Raw genomic sequence first — 7,350 nt, 5'->3', positions numbered from 1 at the left:
AGATTAGATGGGGATGTTGCCAGTCGACAATTTTACGAGCGTCTTCCTAAACTATCTGAGTTTCTCTTGTATAATGAACAAGAGACAAAGGAGAGACTTGCAGCCTCCCAAAACTACATAGAGTTGTGTTCAACCTATCAAAATACCCCAGACATGCTCATGGTACTAGCCAAAATGCATATGGCTACCTTAGTGAAGGACCTTTACGCCTTTATGAAGGCTAGGAGAGCATGTAGAGAGCTTGTGTTCGCTGCTGCAACAGTGAAACACGAAACAAGGAAGCTAATATCTTCCAACATCTGGGGTAAAGACCTCTTCCCAGACGAACTAGCTAGGAAAGTGATTAAGACCGCCACCATGGAGAACATAAGTCTTCTCCAAAAGTGGGGCATCCTTCCAAAGAGAAAATCTTCCATGGTTGTGGGTCCCCAACCTAAAAAGAATACGAGAAAGGCTGGAAATATATGGGCTGTTCAACAACATCTCACAGTTCCAGTGACCACGGTGCCACAGGCAAGTGGTCAAAAGTTTAAACCTACAGATTATATGAAGCAAGAAGATGCTTCTGGTAGGAGGGAGGTTCCTTTAGGATCGTCGGACCTTCGATCCTTGGGTCCAAGGCCTAATAAAGATGGGACTATGATGGGAAACAGAAATGTTTCCACCATCATTTCCTCACCTTCTCCTACAATCCAAAACCCTCCTGGAGGAGTATACCTGAGAGCTCTAGAGCATACAGGTGGTAAGAAAACTATAGTCCATCGAGTTCCAGGGAAGGTTGTTTTGTGTTCACAAGAAGGACTCAAGAAATCTTGTAGTCATTCTGAACTTGTCGCAACTCAACAAGTTCATATAAAACAACAAGTTCAGAATGTTATTCCTTCTGAACATATGGACCATGTTTCAAAAAGGGGTGTTCGTAGTCTTGTCAGACCTGAAAGATGTCCTGTGGCAACTTCCAATCATTCACCCCCTCCCCTCCTATCTAGAACTCAAGTTACACATAGTAACGTACATCCTAGGAAATATACGTGTCGGACTAGACACAGTCCTAAATATCTTCATAGGATTGGCAGACTTAGTCACGTAAAAACTAAGTCTAGAAATGGTTCAGGCAACAATGTACCTAGACGAGAGTCTGGGGTGGTCAGCACCCGAAGTGGCTGGTCTATGTGCATCCAAGGAAATGACCCGGTTCCGGGACATCGCGGATGCAAGATAAGCTTCTGGAAGTCTCGAATCTCTCTAGCTCAAAGTTTTCAATGGCTGAAAAACCATTGAAGCCTGTGGTAACATGAACTCTCCTTTCCCTTGGGAATATAAAAGGAAATCGCGAGGTCGTTCAAGAGACTCAGGTAATCAGTCAGATTTCCAAGACACTGACAGGGAGAAGCTCTGAACCCTCCCCAGTTTGCAATAGTGACAGAACAAGTGCTAAGAGCACAGCGGAAAAATGCGGTAAGAGCCTGGAGAAAATATGCATCAAACGCTTGGAGAGATCTAAACAGACCGATATCGGTCCTTCTTTAATTGCTTCTCTAACAAAAGTTAAAGCCCAAAAGTCACAGGACTATGCTGGTCCTGTTATGAGTGGGGAAGCTCTCTCCACACAGATCAGACTTCCTACAACTGATCTGGGACACCAAAACGATAATGAGACGTCGCAATCGACAATGCTAAAGAACGTCTCATACAGTCTAGGTGAAGTTAACCATCCCTTTCCTAAAGGGATGGCACCTGTCAGCAGTTCATATACAATTGATCCACTATGTGACAGTAGATGCTCTATTTCGATTCAAGCTGATAGAGTTGGAATGGTCCATGGATGCAGACCTATCCCTCCCAGATGGGAACAAGTCCCGGAACTGCAGATAGACCTCTTCATCACGAGCGTCTTCAAGAAACTACCTCGATATGTAGCCCCATACGAGGATCCTCTAGTGGGATTGATGGACAGCATGTCTCTAGTATGGAATGGGATGGACTCATGTATTCCTGTTCATCCCATCCAATCACTTGCTGAAGGTCCGTCAACAGGTTCAGATACTTCAAAGGGGGAGTACCTCTATTGGCTCCCAAGTAGCCCAAGAGCAATCTGTCCTCCTTAATGAAGGAACTGAAGCTGAGGCTGGCCCTAGTTCTGAAACTAGTCTATTTCAGAAGGTTCAGAAATTAATTGCCTTTAAACGAGTGTTACCATGGTGACACTAAATCTGTTAAAAAATCCCATGTGTTGAATTATACAGATAGCACCAGTGCCCGTGTGTACGTAGTACACATTGTCGATAGGATGTAACCGGTACAGAGATCATGAAGAGAAATTATATTATAAAATTTTTCTTCAATCTGAGAGTGGCACTCATCATTTCTTTCCCATTCAAGAAAGAAATTTAGTCCTCTTTACTCGTTACATGTATAATTCCATTGTCATACTATATTCGTTTTACTGGTTAACTCATTTAGTCGTTATTAGGAATAAATGTCTATTAAAATGTAGTGCGTCCGAATTCGCCCGACAATTGCATGTATAAATGCCAGAGTTCTTTGACTTACTAAAGTAAGTATTCTTCATATAGTTGTATGCTCACAAACAATACATAAAAGAGACACTGATATTGATTCGGCAATATATACAAACTATAAGACTGTTTGTATATTCAGTGTATACTTATGGTTTGTTCATACTATATATATTAACCTTGAGACCCCTTTTCTACTGTCTAGAATGACTTTTCCCTGTAGGAGGCAGGAAGCACTAATATCGTTCATAATTAGTGATGATGACGTATAACTATAACGTCATTTGTCTCAATTGGTCCACATGACCATAGAAAGGTTATTCCAAGGTTAAGGCACTGATGAAAATCCAGAAAACACTAATACTCGGGTATGCTTCCATCGAGACGACATGGCTTGAGCCCAAAAAACGGATTTTGAGCGAAGCTGAAAATCTATTTTTGGGTGAGATGGCCATGTCGTCCTGATGGACCCACCCCTCTTTTCTAAAAGAAAAGATCTTCACAGTATCCCTCCCGAAGTGCTGTATCTGTACCACCATGCTCAATGCTCAAGGAATGTCCGCCATCTTGGAGATGGCGCTGTTGTCATACTCAATAGTAGTATGAGAACGGGGGTAACCTTGATACGGCTCCCCTTCTATTCTGCCATACTCCATCGAAGCGTAAACGCCATTAGGGTGCAGATTGCTATGTGGCGTATCAAGAATACGTCCTCTGATATTATGCGATATCCTTGAGAGAAAATTTAAGGATATTCGCGGCAGGAGTCAGGAATTCTGGATACCTAAAGGTAAAATTCTCTGGGAATATCACTGTAGTACAGTATATCCCTTTGGATGCTACTTTAAGGAACTTTCCATCAATGCGACATGACATCTCACCCAAAAATAGATTTTTAGCTTCGCTCAAAATCCGTTTTAAATTCGCACATACTGACAGGATTTATTTTCACAAGACACCAAAATGAAACGGAAGTATCTGCTGTATGAATCTATTGTTAGAATCGCATTTTTTTTTTTACTTAAAAGAATAGGTAATTGTGATATATGGCTGTCTATACCAAGGCTTCCATATCGTGTCCATATCAATATGTCATATTTCTTCCATCGAATCTTGATTCAATCAGTCATGAGTCTATTAATCCAAATGGGCATCTTTACTTGCTTACATTTTTTCTTTTCATGGTGAAAATAATCCAGATCCCCTTTGCAATTATCTTCTCTTTATTTATGGGAAAGAAACAAAGTTATTATATATTCTTTGGAGAATGTGGAAGATGATATGCTTACATTTTTGGTTGATGAATTTTATATTTTTTTTTTACATAAGCTTACATTTTAAATCACAGGAAGTGATAAGAAGAATTCATGACAGAAATCGACTTATACATAAATGCTATAGGATATTTCTGACAAGAATGACTTTAGGTTAGTCAAGGGTGAAATTCTATGTTTAAAATCATAAATGAAGATTGTTGATGAATTTCCCTTACTAAGTTACGAGTTTAATGCCTTGTTAAATAAAATGTGCATTTGGTTATTTCCCGTCTCGAACATTCCAATTGGCCAACGACATATAGTAAATCCCTCGTCCATAAACATAAATATATATTCATAGCATAAAAAAAAAGAGCTCAGAGGTATTATTTAGGTGATGCTAATTAAGAAGTCATTCCGTGTGGTTCTTGGTTGCAGGGACCGCAGCGGTTCCAAATGGACTAGTTGCTACCTGATCAAAGATCAGCATCGGGCGAGGCATTGTTCGAAACATGTTTAGATAAGATTACCTTGTTCAGAGTTGTGGTCATAATAAAGAGAGGAAGGGAACTCAATGATTGGCTCGGGAAAAAGCAATTGACCACCGAAACCGATGGATAGTTACATGTGTAAAAGTAGTGTGCAATTGTGATAATGACGAATATTGATTGGTGGTTTTCATTGCAAACTAAAGTGGGGAAGTTATTGAGATTTCACTTTTACTCGTGCAAATTGTGGCGTATATTTCATTTGATCTATTAGCATGATGTCTAATTTTTGTTGTTTTAGAGTTTCATATATATATATATATATATATATATGTATATATCATATATATATATATATATATATACATATATATATATGAGGAGCACGGAGGGGGGAGAGGTCTATAATTGGTGCAGGCTTCTGATCAGAGGAAAGATGTACCAAATGAACTTTCCATATTGTACAGTGAAGGCATTAACCTTCCTAAAAGTCTCATGACTTTTGAAATTGAGTAAACGTGATTCCTGCCTTGTGTAGATAGCCTCAATATATTAGTGTCATCATATTAAAGGAGGCAAAATGCTGTCGGTTACCTTATGATGATGTGCAGTAGAGCGGTGCTTTCGGCTAATTAATAGGAACCATTCTGCGTATGCCCTTGCTATACAAGTTTAATAATCTAGTCTAATGTAATAAAGATAAAAAAAGCTCTAATGTGGTATTTACGTATCTAGGCATAGAACAAACACACACACACTATATATATATATATATATATATATGCATATATATATATATGCATATATATATAGTATATATATATATGTATTTATAATTATATTTATATATATATATATATATATATACTTATATATATAAAAATTTATATATCCATATACATGTATATATATATAGTATATATACATACATAATATATATATATATATATATTTATATATATATATATATATATATCACTGGTATGAATATAACAAGAATTTCTTGAAGAAACACTTCTAAAGGAGAAAAAGGGTATTTGTGAAAAAAAGTTATGTTAGCAAGACTTTGTGAGAGATACATAACACTTATAAATAAAAAAAATTAATAAACTATATGTGAACTGATAAAAAAAATATATAGATTAAAATAAATATACAATTAAAAAGGAGAGAGACACCACAGCTTTACTTGATTAAACTTTACTTCGAACTAAAATAATTTTATGCAGGTCGAACTTGATTTTGGAGCAAAATTTTAATGATTATTGAAGCTTTAAAGTAGAAAATTCTTTGATATCACACCAAACATGTGTTAGTCTTCAAATAGAAAACATAATGATGTATTACTTTTGCATTATATGATTACATAGGTATGCTTGACCAATGGTTACTCCAACAGTCAGGGCAATAGAAAGGTCACACGTGCCATGAACAACTTATACGAGACTAAACCAAGCAGTAAGAGCATGCCTTCTGCAGTCAAACTTTACTACATAGGCATCATGCACATACATTACGAGGAGGATTAGAAGGCCATGAAAGACATAACTTAGAAGAATGTTCCGCTAGTTAAAGACGGAGCCGACATAAACCGCACCATTTATTACCAGACTCTGAGGACAAAATCCCTCATTATGAAAAATATTCTGGCACCTCCCGTACAGGACTTTCCTTTCTGAACAAGTTCAACGTTGTTTATTGCTACCAATATCCATTCCTTGGATGCCCTGGATATTACATTGGAATGACGGTAATAAGACTTTCTAAAAGATAATTTTGTCACGTTCAACAGGGCACGATGCAGCGACCATTCCACACTTGATATGGACTTCTCCACTAGGGTAGCGACCAGCTCCTTACTAGACGAATCACTAGAACTGTATATATAGAGACAACTCTAACCCCTTCATCCAGACTCAGCCCGATGATTACAGGAGACACCCGTCACCCCTCTCTTAATACGTAGAAGGCGAACTCGATCGTATTTATTTGGACTAGGTTACTTTTAGTAAAGTTATAGAGTTTTTCCTTTGTATTTTGTTCCCACCCTACTGAAGACGAACATAACACATTTGCTGGCGGGATGCAGAAGGAGAATCAGAGCACTAAAAAACTTAACTATTATTATTATTATTATTATTATTTTATTATTATTATTATTATTATTATCATTATTATTATTATTATTATTATTATTATTTCTAAGTCAGAAATTACGTTTCTGCATGCTTAGCCAGTGTTCTAAGTTCCCATTATTATTATTATTATTATTATTATTATTATTATTATTATTTATTATTATTATTATTATTATTATTATTATTATTATTATTATTATTATTATTACTTTCTAAGCTACAACCCTAGTTGAAAAAAGTAGGGTGGTACAGCGTAGGGGCTCCAATAGGGAAAATAGCTTAGTGGGAAAGGGAACAAGGAAAACTAAAATATTTTACGAAGAGCAAACAATATTAAAATAAATATTACTTTATAAACTATAAAAACTTTAACAAAACAAGCGGAAGAGAAATAAGATATAAGATAGAAAAGTGTGCCCGAGTGTACCCTCAAGCAAGAGAACTCTAACCCAAGACAGTGGAAGACCATGGTAAAGAGGCTATGGCACTACTCAAGATTAGAGAACAATGATTTGATTTTGGAGTGTCCTTCTCCTAGAAGAGGTGCTTAGCATAGCTAAAAAGTCTCTTCTACCCTTACACAAAGGAAAGTGGCCATTGGACAATTACAGTGCAGTAAGAAGAATTGTTTTGTAATTTCAGTGTTGTCAGGTGTATGAGGACAGAGGAGAATATGTAAAGAATAGGCCAGACTATTCAGTGTGTGAGTGTGTAGGCAAAGGAAAAATGGACCGTAACCAGAGAGAAGGATCCAATATAGTATTATCTGGCCAGTCAAAAGACTCCATAACTCTCTAGGGGCAGTATCTCAACGGGTGACTGTGCCCTGGCCAACCTACTACCTATTTTCAAATTGTATCACTAGATTAGTATCTCCCTCACTATAAACAACTATATTTTAACTATTTGTATACAGATATGCTCGAAAAACCTATAAACATACACGATT

Source organism: Palaemon carinicauda, chromosome 7 (assembly GCF_036898095.1).
Source record: "Palaemon carinicauda isolate YSFRI2023 chromosome 7, ASM3689809v2, whole genome shotgun sequence".
NCBI classification, from domain to species: Eukaryota; Metazoa; Arthropoda; class Malacostraca; order Decapoda; family Palaemonidae; genus Palaemon; species Palaemon carinicauda.
The sequence above is the reverse complement of the archived record's forward strand: the minus strand, read 5'-3'. Positions refer to the sequence as shown.